The following is a 20503-nucleotide window of genomic DNA, read 5'->3' as shown; positions in this document are numbered from 1 at the left end:
GGCGCAAAGTGATGCTGTCCTAACTTGAAAACAAATAATTGTGTATTGTTTCAACAAGAATAATGCTCTACATATGAGTATACATAACGCAGCCCGTGATTTTTTGCTTAAGCTTTTATTGTTATATCAAGGGCATCGTTATAGCGTTTTTGTTCGCTATACAGAGCATAAATTTGCCATAAGCTCTGCAACTATCTAATTTGCACAAATAGCTTAAGACGCCACACAGCAGAGCGGGCAGACTGGCGTTGCAGCAACATGAGAACATTTTTCACTCAAAGCCTGTATAGCTGGCTCTTAACAGCGGTAAATGTGGTAAAGAGACTAACCGACAGCATTGTGCATAATAATGGCGGTTTACAGCAGCAAATTGTTATGCACACAAACGTGTAAGATTTCACACTGCACTCAAATTAGCGTAAATAGTGAAGACTCTGAAGTGATCTTCGTCCCTTTGTATCAAGTATGCATTTAAACTGATTTAGGTTTTATTTTCGTCTTGAGAGGAGGAGACAGCGTTAAAACTCGTGGGAACGGCTTTACGTCTGTCCACACTCTTTACGAGTTGGCTTTTTAACAGGTACTGGTATTGTACTATAACTGCATAGAATAAAAAGCATAAGTATTATAAACATGTAAGAATTATTCGACTATACATCAGCCAATGAAATTAAAAATTAGCAACACTAATACCGTAATATAGTCCAAGATATTCACATGGTTATGGCAGTTCAACTCAAGTACAAACGGATTGTCGGGCTGTACAGGATATTTGAATGGGAGAGCGATAAAGGCAGAAATGAGCCCGAATCTGCGCGACAATGAAAACACAAGCTAAAAAGTTGCATTTGATGAAGCCAATATAAATTTTAGTGCAATTTCAAACAAACAAAATGCTATCTATTAAATAGACCGCTAAAGATGACATTGAAGAAACGGAAAAGAGTATCGGGCAGTGAGTAGGAAACTTAGGTAGATAGTGATTTCTTATAAAATGAGAATATTGAGGATAAAAGCAAGATAAAAAAGTGCTGATGACGAAAGGAATGTACAAACACATGGGAAGTTAGAAAGCCAAAATGCCAAAAATGTGTGAGCACTAAACTTTGAAGATGCACATGGTCATATGATTCACAGCTTGCTTAGAGGAAGTATTCAGGGACTTGGAATGGGAGCAGTTAGGGATAAGGGTAGATGGAGAATACCTCAGTAAACTGCGACTTGCTTATGACATTGCCTTGCTAAATAACTCAGGAGATGAACTGCAAATAATGATTGTTGACCTTGACAGGAAAAGTAGAAAGGTAGGCTTGAAAATCAATATGCAGAAGACTGTGGTATTGTTCAACAGCCTCGGGAAGGAACAGCAGTTTACGATTCGTAGCGAAGCACTGGAAGTAGTAGGCGAATATGTCGAATTACGACAGGCAGTAATCGCAGATCCGGACCATGAAAAGTAGATAACAAGAAGAATAAGATTGGGATGGAGCGCATTTGGCAAGCACTCGCAGATTATGACTAGCAGCTTACCGATAAACAAGAGGAAAGTATACAACATTTGCATCTTACCTGCACCCAGCTATGGGGCTGAAAAGTGGAGGCTAACCAAGAGAGTTCTACTTAGATTGAGGACAACCCAGAGGGCTATGAAACGAAAATTCTCCACGAATGAATTTATTGTAGACGGCAAATGTGTACGGGATGAGGCGGTGATTTGTTCTGCGTTCAACAAATTCTTCCAATCGGTATTCACACAAGACAATGGTTGTGTCCCCAGCTTTTCGGTATCGCTCCCTGCCATAACTGATGTTGTCATTTCAGAGACCGGTGTTTTTAATTTGCTCCTGGATCTTGACGTGAAAAAATCTTCAGGCCCCGATAAGATACCAAACGCATTTTTGAAACGGTATGCAGAGTGGTGCGCGAAATACTTGTCAATTGTATACACTAGATCTTTACGTGATGGTTCTTTACCGGATGACTGGCGGACAGCCGAGATTAAACCTTTGCACAAAATCGGCAAAAAAGCACGCATTGAGAATTATCGGCCTATATCCCTGACGTCCACATCATGTAAAATTTTAGAACACATAATTCATAAACATATATTAGGTTTCTTGGAAGAGCACAAAGTACTTACAAATGTTCAACATGGCTTCAGGCGTGGGTTTTCTACAATTACACAATTAGTTGAGACAGTACACGATTTCGCTCAATCGATTAATCGGGAAAACAAACCGATGCCATATTCATGGATTTTCGCAAAGCATTTGACAAGGTGTCGCATAACAAACTAATTCATAAACTAAGCTATTATATAAAAAACGACCAGATACTTACATGGATCACAGCCTACCTTTCAAACAGACGTCAATTTGTCACCCTAAACAATACTTCTTCCAACAGTGCCCAGGTTGTGTCCGGTGTCCCCCAGGGATCCGTTTTGGGACCACTTTTATTTTTGCTATTTATTAATGATATTGTGTCTGGCCTTTCTGTCCGCGTGAAGCTTTACGCAGATGATTGTATATTGTACAAAGAGGTTTCTTCAGTTGATGACCAGGTGTATTTGAATAATGATCTAGAAAAGGTGATTGCGTGGTGCAACGATTGGCAGATGTGTATTAATTGTGAGAAAACCGTTTTCATGAGAATTACGCACAAGAAAAGTCCTCTTCATTTTGTGTACGGTACTAACAACACATCATTATTGGAGGTAACAGAATATAAATATTTGGGCTTATGGATTACTAACAACCTTTCATGGACAAAACACATAGATGCAGTTGTAGCTAATTCACTGCGCAAACTTTTTTTCTTGAGGCGCTCACTGAAGTCATCTCCGCCCAGTGTCCGCCTATTAGCTTACAACTCCCTCATCCGTCCACTGTTAGAATATGCCGTAATTATATGGGACCCTTTCACCTTAACTAACATTCATAAACTTGAGCGCATACAGCATAAGGTCGTTAGGTTTGTATTTAATTCATATGGCCGTGCGTCTGTCAGCGAGCTTGTAAAGCGTAGTGGATTACCTTCTGTGACTGAGCGCAATCGTATCTGCCGATTAAAGTTTCTTTTCCAGCTCGTAAAAGGTCATTATAATATTAACACTTCCAATTATATTACTTACTCTTCAGGTTATAATACGAGACAAAGGCATGCACTAACAATAACCCCTGTGAACGCGCGAAATAACTGTTTTAAATATTCTTTCTTTCCGAGGACAATTACGGAATGGAATAAACTTAATAGCGAGACTGTAACTCAAAGTTCCTTACTAATGTTTGAAAAGTGCCTGCAAATTTTATGAATTTGAGTGCGTTTATATGCTTGTATTTCTTTTTGTTTTTCCCACCCTGCTATGATCTGTACCAGATCGCAGTACCTATAAATAAAAAAATAAATAAAATAAATAAAAGTGGTAGGGGTAACATTAATAGATAGGAAGCGTGCAGAGTGGGCCAGAGAAATACCTCAAGTTACCGACATTCTAGTGGAAATTAAGGAAACGAAATGGGCATTGGCAGGACATGTAGTGTGAAGAAAGGATAACTGATGGTCGTTAGGGTAACAAACTGGATTCCAAGAGAAGGAAAGCCTATAGCAGGGGGCGGAAGAAGGTTAGGTGGGTGGTTGAGGTTAAAAAGTTCGCAGGTGTCAAGTGGATGCAGCTAGCACAGAACCGGGTTAATTGGCGAAATATGGAAGAGGGTTCGCCCTGCAGTAAGTCAGGCTGATGATGATGATGATGATGACATGAAGGGAGTTTCAAAACATAAATATGTTACTATCCGTCGGAGTGACTCTTTTTAAGTTACAGAGGGACCGATGGTTTAAGAATTGCATTCACTTTAGAATGCGACTTGAAGGAGCAGTTACAGAAGAAAAGCTTTTCATATTTTAGGTCACAATAAATTTTATATGTTTAGGTTGGCATACGTTATTTTTCAAACGCGCAATAATCATGTCGTTCTCAGTGATTTTGTGTCCCCCGAGCTCTTTAACAATAATAACAACAGACTTGCTCAATATGATAATCTGCTGTTACTAACAATCAGGAATAATTATGAAAAACAAACTACATGCTTTTCGGGAATATCTTTGAGGAATTTATTGCCATCCAAAATCGAATATCAGCGTACTCTCACACATTTTATCAGTACATGAAGACTTACATTTTTTTTCTATTTTGTTTTCTTCCATCGACTAAATATCTTTCTCTGGCTCTTAAGCTTCAGTGTTTATCTCATTTCATTCGTTTATCAGTAATTTCAATTCTCAGCTCGCTGCACATTAGTGGATTTTTGATTGCAGTTCTTGATTATAAATTTTTCCCACTGTTCCTCGTTAGCATTGCATTATAAGTTTTTCTCTGCATGCTTATATAATCTTTTCTTATTAACTGCCTAGTATGTTACATGCAAGATTTATTTATTTTTTTATAGGAGATCCTTCGGGGCGTCCTTCGTGATACTGATGAAAAACGAATTGTGTGGTTACCTTAGAATACTCAGGGGCAGAAAGAATCTGACTTACTTTGATACACGTGCTGCACCACAAAGTTCGTTACAAAGAAAGTTAGGTACCTGCTTCAAGACATGTCACTTTCGAGCAGTGTCAGCAAGCTTTTTGCGCTCAATATGAAAAGTTTTGTATTTTGCATAATATTGCGATTGAGTTAATAAGACAAAAACAATTATTGCCTCATTGATGTCGACGGAAGGGTATCAGTAGATGTGTCATGCTTTAGAGAGCAAGAGTTGAAATAAATTAAAGAACCTTGCCTCTACCGGAAATGGAACCTCCATTCCATGAATGCCCTGCTCAGCGCTGTACCAACCGCACCACGCCCCGGATTTGTTTTCTGACACGGTATTTATTACACGTCGTTATGTACAGAAATGGTTGTGTACGCAGACTATTTACAAAGCACTGAGCCGTTGCTGAACTGCACAATAGAAAACACACATAAAAGGCAGGCAAAGATAAACACCTTGTGAGCAGCGCAAATCAGTCAGGTTGAAAGTCATTTTCTTCGTAAATCTCCTAGGTTGCGGCATCATTCGGCTATAATGGAGTCTAGGTGGAACAGCAGGTGCAGCGTTGCGATACAAGATGCGTTTCTTCCGCAAGCTATAGAAACAAACAAAGAAAAACATTTCATATGGTTCGTAATCACATTGTGTAACAGCAAGATACCGCACACTACGAATTAAGAACAAAGTTTCCATTTAGAGTTTTTCGCAGCACGTCCCAAAAGAGATTTGCGTCTTTGCGAGACGAAATTTACAGACGGCAATATACAGAAGATACAAAAATATTTTTTACTATGAAGCCATTTGTTAACAGGTAGAGCTTCGGTGTGTAATTTAAAGAAAAATGTTTTTGTGCAAGAAAAAATCTTCATTTTGCGGACCATCTTTAGAACATCATGACCCTTAAGACCAAAGTATAAAGAACGGAACATTGGTGGTAGAACGAGCATTGCTATCAATTCCTTGTAGAGGCTCGTGCGAGAAACAGAATATAAGTGCTCATTCAGAACCGTAACGTCAAAAACTGCACTAAAGCAAAACTTTCCTGCATCATCAACATCATCAGCCTGACTACCCACTGCAGGGCGAAGGCCTCTCCCATATTTCTCCACTTAACCCGGTTCTGTGCTAGCTGCATCCACTTGACCCCTGCGAACTTCTTGATCTCATCTGCCCACCTAACATTCTGCCGCCCCCTGCTACGCTTTCCTTCCCTTCGAATCCAGTTTGTTACCCTAAGCGACCATCGGTTATCCTCTCTTCGCACTACATGTCCTGCCCATGTCCATTTCTTCTTCTTAATTTCCACTAGAATGTCGGTAACTCTTGAGTTTTTCATCTGACCCACTCTGCACGCTTCCTATCTCTTAATGTTAATCCTACCAATTTTCATTCCATAGCCCTCTGGGTTGTCCTCAACTTAAGTAGAACTCTCTTGGTTAGCCTCAACGTTTCAGTGCCATAGGTGAGTACAAGTACCCTAGAAGCAAGGAACAGAAATTTCAGAGATATCATTACTCAGTGCGCAGTAGAAGTAGGCGGTAGGACAGTTAGAGAGGATACCGGTAAGCTGTCTAAGGAGACGAAAGATTTGATTAAGAAACGCCAGAGAATGAAAGCTTCCAATCCAACAGACCGGATCGAATTAGCCGGGATATCAAAGCTAATCAATAATCTCAAGGTGGCCGATATAAGGAAGTATAATATGGAGAAAATTGAGCATGCTGTAAAGAACGTGGGAAGTCTTAAAGTGGTAAAGAATTTGGGCATGCGGAAAAACCAGATGTATGCGATGAGGGACAAGGCGGGCAACGTCATCACGAATATGGATAAGATAGTCAAAGTAGCTGAGGAGTTCTATAGAAATCTCTACAGTAGCCAAAGTAGTCAGAACCGTAATGAGATTGGCGGTAGGAGAAAGCATTCAGACGTTCCACCAGTGACGAAGGACGAGGTCAAGAAAGTATTAGAAACTATGAAAAGGGGGAAATCAGCTGGAGAGGATCAGATAACTACGGATTTGCTGAAGGACAGGGGGGATATCGTGTTAGAAAAACTGGCCACCTTGTATACGAAGTGCCTGGTGTCATCGACGGTACCGGAAATATAGAAGAATGCAAACATTATCCTCATTCATAAAAAAAAGGGACTCTAAGGACCCTAAAAATTACAGACCAATCAGCTTACTGTCTGTTGCGTATAAGGTATTTACTAAGGTAATCGCTAATAGAATCAGGACAACCTTAGACTTCAATCAAGCAAAGGGTCAAGCAGGGGTTCGGAAACGGTACTCTACTATCGATCATATCCATACCATCATTCAGGTGATAGAAAAATGCTCGGAATATAACCAGCCCTTATACATAGCATTCATTGATTACGAAAAAGCATTTGACTCAGTTGAAACCTCAACGGTGATGCAGGCATTGCGAAATCAGGGGGTAGAATGGCCGTACGTGAAAGTGCTGGATGATATATACAGTGGCTGCACAACAACCATAGTTCGGCATAAAAAAAGTAATAAAAGTCCCATAAAGAAAGGTGTTAGGCAAGGAGACACAATCTCCCCAGTACTATTCACAGCTTGCTTAGAGGAAGTATTCAGAGACTTGGAATGGAAGCAGTTAGGGATAAGGGTAGATGCAGAATACCTCAGTAATCTGCGATTTGCTGATGATATTGCCTTGCTAAGCAACTCGGGAGATGAACTACAAATAATGATTGATGAGTTAGACAGGAAAAGTAGAAAGGTAGGCTTGAAAATAAATATGCAGAAGACTTTCCTGCATATATCCTAGTAACTCTGGCCAGTCAGTAAAATTTGAAGATACCCCCAAGATTGGAAACACATTCATGAAATTAACTTGCCGGAATGCTCTAATGGACAGATTTGAACACTCATCAAAAAAGAAGAAATGGGCAAATAACTGCCTCAAATAAAGGTGTACTAAGCCGAGTCCCCTTGCACAAACAGATCTGAATAGGTTATCACGTCGAATCAGTTCAAAATTTGATGACCAAATAAAATCGCAAATATTCTGCGAAAACGCTGGATATAATGTCTAGCACTGTGGATGGAGCATCTGAAGCACATAATAAAGTTTTGTCGCCAAAACCATGCTGCAGGCCTGAGCCCGACCGAATATGGAAAGCCGATAGGGGACAAATGTTTCACCCAACGCTGAAAGACTGGAACGTGCTCTTTTCAGTAATTTTCACTTGCATTAAATGCATGCAGTGTAACGCCCAGATATTTAGGGGGCACACGTGACCATTCCACTCCTACATATAGGGGCAGTATGAGCCCTACGAACGAAACCAAAATCCAGAACTCTTGGAGTGATTCATCTCAGCAACAGAAACAATGCCAAATTGTTCTATGCTGGATATAGCCTTTTCTATGCTTGTTGTATGAGGGCAAAAAAAACGCTAGATCACCCGCATATGCTAGCCCTTTAACCTCATTTCAAAGAGAGAGTATTCATGGACACTACTATTACCTAAAACACTCAGACAATGGGGCTCCAAGTAAAGAGCAAAACGCCGCGAAGACATCGGACAGCTTTGGTTCGCAGAAGAGGTGATGGGTGCAGCGCTTGTTAAGTGGCCATTTACAATCAGGCGAGTCGAACAATTTCAATAGGAAAGTTGCACCCCCACGAGTACTACAGAAGCTACATTTGCTCGGTGCAGAAGAAAAAACAGGAATGAATGACGAACTGGATCAAATGCTTCTGCGAGGTCGACCTGAAGTACAGATGCTTCTGCGAGGTCGACCTGAAGTACAGCAACCTGATCATGGGAGCAGGAGCACGATTCGAGAATTGTGCGCTAAATGTGTACATTACATTGTATGGCACGGCTCCCCAAGCCCACGTCTGGTGAAGGCGAATGAGAACCGATATTGCCACCTGTTGGAAATTTGATAAAATTTTGGCGAAAATCATGTAATCTACATTTGCAAGCGCGATTGGTGTATAGCCTTCCATTGAGCGGAATTTTTCTTCATCAGTACTCTGTGGATTAAAGACTGTGAGACATTTTGTAAATGTCTTGGGAAGGGCCTCTATATGAAGCCTCATCCCTATGAGATCTAGCAGGATAGGATCAAGAACAGTTTTAAAAGCTTTGTAAAATTCAGAGGAAATTTCATCACCCCCAGGTGTTTTTGAGAGAGGTAATTGATCAATTGCCGCTTCTACCTCATGCTGCGTGAAAGAGCCACAAATTAAGGAACGGTCATCTTTTAATAAAGGGGTCAACCGGGTTGTGAAACGAGAGATAATGTCAGAATTTTTCACAGGAGGTGTTGCACTAAACTTCGAGTAATAATACACGAATACGGACGTAATCTCATTCGTACTCGTAACCAATGTGCCATTACCCATTAATCCCGGAATCAGCTTTCCAATGACATGATGACGTTCATCAAGCAAAGCTTGCCGCGTCGGGCGTTCGCAGTGCAAAGCACCCTTGACACCAGATCGAATTAAGGCACCCTTGTATCGTTCCGCATCATGCCTTTGTAATTAACTTTTGACACTAGCAATTTTGTCCGTATAAGATCCAGGGGATTCGCATTCTAGTTCATAAAGTTTGCACAAGCTTTTCTTAAGTGCCTGCCCCTGATGTTTCTCGTATGAATATTTAATTGAGCCAAGTTCAAATGCTATCGCACGTACTGCCTGCTTCAATATTTTGCAAGCGGCGAACAAGGGCAGACTTCCGGAAATACATGACTGGAGCTTTCAGCGCACACGAGTAATAAATTCTTGCTCATTTACCATTGATGAGTTTCACTTCCAAAGTTTCCACTGCGTCCTAATGTTTGAATATTCATTGCCACCGAGCCGGCCCGCCACAATGCAGTGATCAGAAAACAAAACCGGCAAAGTTTCGCATACAAGCCCACGACAAACTAATGTACAAGATGCGTGAATCCAATCTAGACGAGCGTGAGAATGCCCTTGAATGTGGGTAAATGATCTAGAAGCACGGCAGGGCTCTCCTGTATCAGCTAGTCCAGCATCCTCTGTAACACGGAACAAAAGTTCACCGCTCCTGTCACTGCGTGCTCCTGAATTAGAACGATTCCTGGGGTTGCAAACAAGCAGTTAAAGTCGCCCATTAGCACAAGATGTCGGTTACAGTTCAGTAAGCTGGCTATGTAGTCAAAGAAACTTATGCACTGACTCACAGTATTAAATGCGTGAAATGGTAATCATCCGCCATGGCTTCCTCAAGAGTAGAAGATCGCAACATATCAACGGGCCCTCGGCGTTGATATTATAAGTTAAGCCAGAACAAGGCAGTGTCTCTCGCAGAAACGGAAAACGACCTGCCGACAAGCCCACAGCATGTGCGAAAACGACATTAAAATCTTCCAAAAAGGACTATAGTGCCCTCTCGGTCTCCTCCTCGCTCTTTATCTTCGTCTCTTGGACTGCCACAATTTCTAGACACCTGCTGTGCAAACGTCGGAGAAGTTTCATCTGTCTCTGGCGCCACCTAACACCCGGTACATTGAGTGTTGCAAGCACTCTCTCTTCAGAGACCGCCATGGTGGTAGCACATAGTTTGGCCTACAATTCAATTTGCCAGTGATAAGCCGGCGAAGCCACCTCCAAACCACCGCCACGCCCCGGATCGAGAAATGCTCTTCATAATAGCCCTTGTCTACAGTGAGGTTAATAGTAAGATTCCGCGATTGACAGATACTAGCCTTTCCTTTCCTGTAAAAGAAATATAGAACGCCGGTGAACTTTGATGCGTGCAATGAAATGCTGGTTGTGTTCTAAAAGGGACGCACGATGTACCGTCATGACAGGTCATGACGTTACCAGGCGATTCATGCAATAGAGCGCAGACTAAAGAAGTAAAAATGTAACCATAATCTTAGAAGGAGAACAGCTAGACATAACAAAGAATTTGAAAATTATGCGCTAAAATTATGCGCACAGAATTGGTGCAGCAGATGCGATGAGATGGAAGGCGGCATGAGCCTTTCCAGAACGTGTTCTGGCTGTAGGAAGAAGGAAAAGAAAATGCACGGGCCTGCTCCAGCTACTGGTTCTGTAGCTGAGCCACCTCCGTTGCCTCGTGCGGACAGGAGAGAACGTAGAGAAGAACGAAAAAAAAAGAGGGATAGAAAGAGCGCGCCGCAACAGCCGCCGTCCACGAACTAAGCGGTGGCGGGTGCAATGACGGCCTACAACAGATAAAATGCGGTGGAACCGCATTTTATTGTGAGAACCAGGGTACACTACAATAGTAGAGGTGGTTCCTGATCGCGGCTGGTGTCTGTCAGGCCGTGCCTGGCAGCGACGCACCGCTTCAGCCCAGTCAACCAGCATCTTTTGCGCTGCTGGGTCCGAGCTGGAGACCGCGATCTCCCAACCCTCTTGGTCCGTGAGAGCCCATTGGGGCGGTGACTTCAAATGTTCGCATAGAAACATTATGTGATTGAAGGTGGCTCTAGGTGCGCCACATAGAGAGCACGTCGGGTCGTACCGGCACGGGTGTGCCAAGGCCAACCAAGCTTTGGAGGCAAAGGTTTTGGGTTGTAGCTGTCGCCAGATTATTTGTTGGGGTTTTGAGAGAGAGGTGTGAGGTGGGGATATAAGAGTCGTTGTTCCCGGTAATGAAGTTTTATATCGTGATAGGTTAGAAGTCTATCTCGCGTGCTTCCCCAGTCTTCGTTATGCGCCGCTCGGTTGACGTGCGCTCGAGCAGTTGAGTGAGCTGCCTCGTTACCGTGGTTGCCTGCATGGCCTGGTACCCTGACAATGTGAATGGGTCGAGGAGCTCTGGAACCAGAGGGTAGGACTTGATGAGCGAATTGGTGTATTTTCTCTCTTGCGAAATTTTGAATGGCCATTTTAAAATCACTGAAAATGAGCGGCAGTTGTAGAGGAGATGGCTAGTGCTATTGCTGCCTCTTCGGCTTCTGTCGACGTTTTCGCTTTGACAGAGGCAGAAACTATGTGTTTGAAGTTATAAGAAATCACACTGATGGCATATACCGGGGGGTGACTGTATTCAGCAGCGACTACGTAGGCCGCTTTGGTGCCAGTCGCGTGGGCTTTATGTAACGCCTTGGCTCGAGCTTATCGTCTTGCCTTGTGGTGAGCAGGTTCATATTTTTAGGTACGGGTTGTACGTTAAGGTTGTCCCGGATGTGTCGGGAGACAGGGGGCTGTTTTATCTTTTCCGATATATTGAGGCAACGATTCGAAGCAAGACGTGTATGTACAATTAAAAACAACTATTTTATTTTTGAATTCCTTCAGCAAACACTCCGCTAAGAGTTGTGGACCGTTATGAAGGAAGCTTTGTGGTCGGAGAAATGAATAGAGCCATTAAGTTGTTGGGAAATTGCGGGAGGCAGCGCCTGGGCCCATAGAAACCTGGCGCAGCGAAGAGACTAATGCCACAAGCAGTAGACGAGAAAGAACCTTCGCGAATACTTTAAACTGACTTGAAATCGCTATAGCCAAAGTTAGCAAGGTTCTCATTGAATTTCTAGCAGTATATGTTTCAAAGGAAAACGAGGGTGAGCTAGATCCGCGTGAAGCCTTCCTCAAAAGCGAAGGGACGATCGGCTAGAGATCTGAACTATTAAAACAGGCGTATATATGGTAACTACATCAAAATATGATGTTTTCTATGTGAGTTTGTGAATTATCGGTTACTGCACACCTTACCCTGCAGTTCGGTGTGGGCGGTTGCATTATTCACTAATTATTGTCTCTGCAGCGTGTACCATGTATGGCCACGTCTTCCACTTGAGCTCTGAAGTGTGAATTTAATAATTGTTTACCAGAATGTAAAATGCGCAAAATCTATCACACTTCTCTTGGAAGAAGGCAGCAGAGCAGATAAAAACACAAAGCATAAGAAGCACACACCCACACACAAGGACACCGCTGCACTGACAAATATATTAACAAGAATCCGCACATCTCCCTTCATTTCACGTCTGCAGCTGTCTTCCTTGTCTTGAACATCCTGCCTGTTTGAGCAAAAATTCCAATTATTTCTTCTACAAAACCACTGATGGCATACTGACACATTGATCTCCCAAGTCGCAGATTGCATATGCTTCACATATTTCTTTTGCTAACTTGTCCTTCATCCTTTTCATAACCTTAATATCGTAAAGGTCAGCCGGACAGTTTTGGTCTCTACAATCAACGCAGTCTTGGCAGTGCCCAGCGAGATTAGTGCCAGACTTATCCAATATTGCCATAGCGCGTTCTCCTGTCTCAATAACCGGATTAGAGAAGAGAGCACGCTAGAAGCAATGAAGCATATGGAGGTAGAAGCAATGGAGCTGATTTTTCATCGTGCAGTTTGGGACACGTCCATGGAAATTAACGTTCCGTTTCTTATTCGAGGCGTATAACAGACAGTTTTTGCCGGCCTTGCAAGGAACAGCCTCCCCCTAAAAAAAATATATACCAGTGCCGAGTTCAAACAGAAGCATACACTATGGAGAGGGCGCTTGCCTCCCGAACCTGGATGATGTCACGTGTAGGTTGCAATGGCAAAGAGGCTGGCGTTGAAGCGAATGAGCTGTTTGTTCGGCTTACTTGCTAACGTAAAAAAGAAAAAAAAAGCTTAAATTTTCGGTGATGCGGTAACCGCAGACATGCTTCTCTATAGTCCATCAGATGGTGCCTGTTGCATATTGCTGTGCTTAATTTACTGTAAGCGCAGAAACGTCTAAGTAAACGAGCCAAGGTATAGGGAAAAATTCCAATAGAATAAGAAAATAGTTTTTCTTGACTACAATTGTTCAATGCTAATCTCTGGCATCTTGCGTTGTAACTAAACTGAGAAAGGTGTTTTTCCCGCTACTTAGCGCACAAAATCGGACTGTGACATTAAATTGGCCATTCCGCATGCAAGCGGTGAAGAAAAACTGAAAATTTGAATGATTAGTGGCAATATATTTTGTTTGTATTAAAAAGTTTAAACTTCTAATAGCGCCTCTGGGCATGAGAGACGCTGCAGTGGTAGAGTGGGTGATAATGAAAAATTTGTTGGCCTCACATTTTAGAGATATTCGTACCGTATTCGGACAGTTGGACTCAAATTTAGCAATGCTGACTAGCCTCATTTTTGGTGTTTTTCTCTATAATGGTCGTTGTTTTGATATCTGCCTTTACGTCGGTTCAAGGAGACCACACCTTTATACCCCAGAATGTTTAGCATTAAAGCCACCACTTATGACTATATTCATTACAACGCGTTTCTCGGATGCGTGAATAGGTTGGCTTGAAAAGCACCACCGAAATAAAGTAAAAGCGTCCGGGTTTCCGCTCCCCTTTTTGCAGGCATGTGCGTTCGAGAGAAGCACCTGAACCACGCTTCAGATCTGATGTGCGAAGCGTAATTTCGAAATTCCCGCTGCCCGCTGAAGATGATCCCCATTTGGCAGAATTAGATTCCAACATGGGCAGTGTTGCAGGGATCATGCACGTCATAGCGTCACTGCAACTCTTCGGCGTTTGAGCATAGGCAAGCCTTTCCACACACCCGAGGAGACGACATCATCATCATCATCATTACACTGATTATACCCACTGCAGGGCGAAGGCCTCTCCCATACTTCTCCACTTAACCCGGTTCTGTGCTAGCTGCATCCACTTGACCCCTGCGAACTTCTTAATCTCATCCGCCCACCTAACTTTCTGCCGCCCCCTGCTACGCTTTCCTTCCCTAGGAATCCAGTTTGTTACGCTCAGCGACCATCGGTTATCCTCTCTTCGCACTACATGTCCTGCCCATGTCCATTTCTTCTTCTTAATTTCCACTAGAATGTCGGTAACTTGAGTTATTTCTCTGACCCACTCTGCACGCTTTCTATCTCTTAATGTTACCCCTACCATTTTTCGTTCCATAGCCCCTCTGGGTTGTCCTCAACTTAAGTAGAACTCTCTTGGTTAGCCTCCACGTTTCAGCCCCATAGGATGAGTACAGGCAACTGTTGCAACTGTTGTATACTTTCCTCTTGAGCGATACCGGTAAGCTGCTCGTCATAATCTGCGAGTGCTTGCCAAATGCGCTCCATCCCAATCTTATTCTTCTTATTGTTTCCTTTTCATGGTCCGGGTCTGCGGTTACTACCTGTCCTAAGTAGACATATTCGCCTACTACTTCCAGTATTTCGCTGCCTAGTGTGAACTGCTGTTCCTTCCCGAAGCTGTTGAACATTACCTTAGTCTTCTGCATATTGATTTTCAAGCCTACCTTTCTACTTTTCTGTCTAAGTCATCGATCATTATTTGTAGTTCATCCCCCGAGTTGCTTAGCAAGGCAATGTCATCAGCAAATCGCAGATTACTGAGGTATTCTCCATCTACCCTTATCCCTAACTGCTCCCATTCCAAGTCTCTGAATCCTTCCTCTAAACAAGCTGTGAATAGTACCGGGGAGATTGTGTCTCCTTCCCTAACACCTTTCTTCATGGGAATTTTGTTACTTTCTTTATGCAGAACTGGGGTTGCTTTGCAGCCATTATATATATCTTCCAGCACTTTCACGTACGGCTCGTCTACTCCCCGATTTCGCAATGCCTGCATCAGCGCCGAGGTTTCAACCGAGCATTTTTCTATCACCTGATTGATGGTAGGGATATGATCGATAGTAGAGTACCGTTTCCGAAACCCTGCTTGATCCTTTGCTTGATTGCATTCTAAGGTTGTCCTGATTCTATTAGCGATTACCTTAGTAAATACCTTATAGGTAACAGACAGTAAACAGATTGGTCTGTAATTTTTAAGGTCCTTAGAGTCCCTTTTCTTGTGAATGAGGATAATGTTTGCATTCTTCCATGGTTCCGGTACCGTCGATGACACCAGGCACTGCGTATACAGAGTGGCCAGTTTTTCTATCACGATATCCCCCCCGTCCTTCAGCAAATCTGTAGTTATCTGGTCCTCTCCAGCTGATTTCCCCCTTTTCATTGTTTCTAGTGCTTTCTTGACCTCGTCCTTCGTCACTGGTGGAACGTCTGACTGTTTTTCCCTACCGCCAATCTCATTACGGTCCTGACTACTTTGGCTACTGTAGAGATCTGTATAGAACTCCTCGGCTACTTTGACTATCTCGTCCATATTAGTAATGACGTTGCCCGCCTTGTCCCTTATCGCATATATCTGGCTTTTGGCTATGCCCAATTTCTTCTTTACCGCTTTGAGGCTTCCCCCGTTCTTTACAGCATGCTCAATTTTCTCCATGTTATACTTCCTTATATCGGCCCCCTTGCGCTTATTGATTATCTTTGATATCTCGGCCAATTCGATCTGGTCTGTTGGATTGGAAGCTTTCATACTCTGGCGTTTCTTAATCAAATCTTTCGTCTCCTTAGACAGCTTACTGGTATCCTCTTTAACTATCCTACCGCCTACTTCTACCGCGCACTCAGTAATGATATCTCTTAAATTATTTTTCCTTGTCTCTAGGGTAATATCGCCATCCTCAGCTAGAGCTGAATACCTATTCTGTAGCAAGATCCTGAACTCTTCTGCCCTCCCCCTCACCGATAATTCGTTGATGGGTTTCTTTCTTACTAATCTATTGCGTTCCTTCTTCAGATTTAGGCTAATTCCGGACCTCACCATCCTGTGGTCACTGCATCGCACTTTCCCGATTACCTCTACATCCTGCACAATGGCGGGGGTTGAACACATTATAAAGTCGATTTCATTTTTAGTCTCTGCGTTAGGACTTTTTCCGGGAGAAGATAAGTATATATGTATTGTGTAGTGTATATCTTTACAGGCGTCTAGGAGCGCTACATCCATGAACGATCTGCATGCACAATGTCTCGCCGACCAAGAGCATTAACCCGGCGCATATCACTCAGCAGGAATAACGTTTTTTTCTATATGTTTCGTATAGGTGAGGTCTCCTGTTTGAATTCAAAGCCGCTGAGCTGTTCGCGTAGACCTCTAAAGTTTTTTTGTTGTTTTGTCAGGATTGAATAATATATTTGCTGAAGTAAACTATACAGAAGAAAATCTACCGTCGCTTGTCCCTCTCTCTCATTTTCTTATATATATATATAAATGTGTGTTTGTACTGAGCGGAGCTCATAAGCATCCGCTGCTCGGTGAGATAGAAAATTGAAATTATTGGATGTATTGTGTTGTTTAACGTTTTGACAGGAGCAAAAAAACTTGAAGATAACATTGTTGAATTTCCTATTTAAGTCGCTTCATCCAAACACACGCGTTTCAATAAAGCCAATAGAGCTGAGAGGTTGCCCACGTTCATATACTACCGAGAACGAACGAATTCTACTTACGCTCGCCACTCATAATCTAACTGTGAGTACCTTTCTGATTAGAATATACATACATTTATATATATATATATATATATATATATATATATATATATATATATATATATATATATATATATATATATATATATATATATATATATATATATATATATATGTATATATATATATATATATATATATATATATATATATATATATATATATATATATATATATATATATATATATGTATATATATATATATATATATATATATATATATATATATATATATATATATATATAGGCTCTCTCTCGCTCTCTTTATATATATATATAAAGAGAGCGAGTGAGAGCCTAAGCCCCGTAATCTGCATTTCCCGTTTTAGAATAGTGCAATAATTTAAATCTTAACATGACCTCCAATGTTTTGTGTACTTTCTAGTAATGGTGTTTTAGTAGTCAGCACGTGCTATAGAGTAGTGCCATGAGGGTGCCTGCCAGACAAAGATATCTGTAGTGCCATTCATTGTGGTTGTGAATATCAATTTAAGAGCTCTGAGCGTTTTTATCACAGGGAGATCCTGCGGAGGTAGCATGAAATTGACTGCGCGCTTTCTATATACTTTGTAAGTCTCTATATATGATTAGCGACACGCTTTACGAAAAGTTTTTGGTGAAAATTCCTGTAGATGTATTTTTAATTATCAAAACTATACAAAGCTTCATTTGTTTTTTTTTTAACGATTACCTTTTTTGCGCTGTATCGTTTAACCAAAAAAAAAGACATTAGCACTGCACTACCTGCATTAGAGTAAGGCAAAGACGGATGCTGCTGTTCTTGCTTCTACTGGCTTCATTCACTTCTTGTTTACTCATTTTAGTCTTTGGCACTTTCTAATTGCGCGCCAATCTTTTCCTATGGAACTTTCGGCACTACTTTCGATTGCGTGACGTCTCATTATTGACGTCACATTCACTTCTTGTTTACCCATATTAGTCTTCGGTACTTTCAAATTGCGCACCAATCACTTCCTCTGCCCTCTTTCGGCTCTCTTTCCAGTGGCGTGATGTCACATACTTGATGCCATGCTAATTGTCTGCTTTAAATAACAACTTTAGTGTTCAGTACTTTCAAATTGAATGCCAATCCCTTGCTATGCTCTTTTTCGGCTCTACTTCCGGTTGCACGATGTCGCATTCTTGGTGTCACATAATTCACTTCTTGTTTCCCCTTTTTAGGTCTTCCACACTACGAAATTGCGCGCCAATCTCTTCCTATGCCCTTTTTAGCGGAGGTGGCACAGCTACAGAGCCAGTAGCAGGCCTGTGCATTTTCTTTTCTTTCTTCCTACATCCACAACGACACTGATTTTGCACCCACTGAGCACGCTTACTCCTTGCTGCTTTTTGGGTAGGTTTTTACGGCTCCTGGTATGAAACGCAAACTTTTGTGCGCTTCCCATCTTTTAAGTGCTGCAGTTCATAGCACTCCATGAGTGCTGTGTTCCGTATGACCATGAAATGTTGCCCGAGGTCGAGTATAACCACGAGGGAGCGCATCCAAGATGCAATATGGCAGCCGATTGGGAAATTCTGTGTCGTGCACAATTAAGCTTCACCTATAAATACAGCGGTGAGGGGGAGGGCAGAAGAGTTCAAGATCTCGCTACAGAATAGATATTGAGCTGTAACCAAGGATGGCGACATTACCCAAGAAGCAATGAACAATAATTTCAGAGATATCATTACTGAGTGTGCTGTAGAGGTAGGCGGTAGGATAGTTAGAGAGGATACCAGCAAGTGTCTAAGGAGATGAAAGATTTGATTAACAAACGCCAGAGTATGAAAGTTTCCAATCCAATAGAAATGATAGAATTGGCCAAGATATCAAAGCTAATCAATAAGCGCAAAGTGGCCGATATAAGGATGTATAACATGGAGAAAACTGAGCATGCTGTAAAGAACGGGGGAAGTCTTAAAGTGGTAAAGAAGAATTTGGGTATACGCAAAAACCAGATGTATGCGATAAGAGACAAGGCGGGCAAAGTCATCACGAATATGGGCAAGGTAGTCCAAGTAGCCGAGGAGGTCTACACAGATCTCTGCAGTAGCCAAAGTAGTCAGGACCGTAATGAGATTGACGGTAGGGAAAAACAGTCAGACGTTCCGCCAGTAAACGAAAGACGAGAAAGAAAGCATTAGAAACAATGAAAAGGGGGAAATCAGCTGGAGAGGATCAGATAACTACAGATTTTTTAAAAAACAGGGGGGATATTGTGCTACAAAAACTGGCCACCCTGTATACGCAGTGCCTGGTGTCATCGACAGTACCAAAAACATGGAAGAATGCAAACATTATGCTTATTCTTAAGAAAGGGGACTCTAAGGATCTTAAAAATTACAGACCAATCAGCTTACTTTCTGTTAAGTATAATGTATTTACTAAGGTTATCGCAAATAGAATAAGGACAACCTTAGACTGCAATCAAGCAAAGGTTCGCGTAGATTTTCGGAAACAGTATTCTACTATCCATCATATCCATACATTCAACCTGGTGATCGAAAAATGCTCGGAATACAACCAGCCCTTATACATAGCATTGATCGATTACGAAAAAGCATTTGACACAGTTGAAACTTCGGCGGTGATACAGGCACTTCGAAATCAGGGGGTAGACGAGCCATACGTGAGTGCTGGAAGATTTATATAGTGGCTCCACACCAACTATAGTTCTGAATAAAGAAACTAACAAAATTCCCATAAAGAAAGATGTTAGGCAAGGAGACACGATCTCCCCAGTACTATTCACAGCTTGCTTAGGAGAAGTATTCAGACTTGGAATGGGAGCAGTTAGGGATAAGGGTAGATGGAGAATACCTCAGTAATCTGCGATTTGCTGATGACATTGAATTGCTAAGTAACTCTAGGGATGAACTGCAAATAATGATTGATGACCGAGGCAGGAAAAGTAGAAAGATAGGCTTAAAAATCAATAGGCAGAATACTAGGGTAATGTTCAACAGCCTAGGGAAGGACCAGCAGTTTACGTTAGGTAGCAAAGCACTGGAAGTAGTAGGCGAATATGTCTACTTAGGACAGGTAGCATCCGCAGATCCGGACCATGAAAAGGAAATAACAAGAATAATAAGATTGGGAAGAAGCGCATTTGACAAGCTCTCGCAGATTATGACTAGCAGCCTATCGGTATCGCTCAAGAGGAAAGTAGACAACAGGTGCATCTTACCTGTACTCACCTATGGGGCTGAAACGCGGAGGCTAACCAAGAGGATTCTATTTGTTGAGGACACCTCAGATCGCTATGAAACGGAAAATGGTAGAGGTAACATTAAGAGATAGGAAGCGTGCAGAGTGGGTCTGATAAAAAACTCAAGTTACCGACATTCTAGTGGAAATCAAGAAGAAATGGGCATGTGCAGGACATGTAGTGCGAAGAGGGGATAAGCGATGGTCGCTTAGGGTAACAAAATGGAGTCTAAGGGAAGGAAAGGCTTAGCAGGGGGTGGCAGAAAGTTAGAGGGCGGATTAGGTTAAGAAGTTCGCAGGGGTCAAGTGGATGCAGCTAGCACAGAACCGGGTTAAGTGGAGAAATATGGGAGAGGCCTTCGCCCTGCAGTGGGTATAGTCAGGCTGATGATGGTGATGATG

The 20503-nt window shown here is 42.1% G+C and overlaps 1 long non-coding RNA gene across 2 annotated transcripts in view; it reads left to right on the top strand.

Annotated features, from left to right (window-relative positions):
* LOC146174506 (uncharacterized) overlaps positions 1–20503 on the top strand; it is a 247447-nt gene that overhangs the window by 193917 nt on the left and 33027 nt on the right. The window contains exons 1-2 of one of the 2 annotated variants that reach the window (XR_014702263.1): positions 16629–16873; positions 18076–18247. This is a non-coding gene — a long non-coding RNA (uncharacterized LOC146174506). Of the gene's footprint in view, positions 16874–18075; positions 18248–20503 lie in introns of those variants that run through there. The other variant, XR_014702262.1, reaches the window with a different exon arrangement.

Source organism: Amblyomma maculatum, chromosome 11, assembly GCF_055883805.1.
Source record: "Amblyomma maculatum isolate TAMU_Amacu chromosome 11, ASM5588380v1, whole genome shotgun sequence".
In the NCBI taxonomy this organism is placed as follows: domain Eukaryota; kingdom Metazoa; phylum Arthropoda; class Arachnida; order Ixodida; family Ixodidae; genus Amblyomma; species Amblyomma maculatum.
The sequence above is the reverse complement of the archived record's forward strand: the minus strand, read 5'-3'. Positions and strand labels throughout refer to the sequence as shown.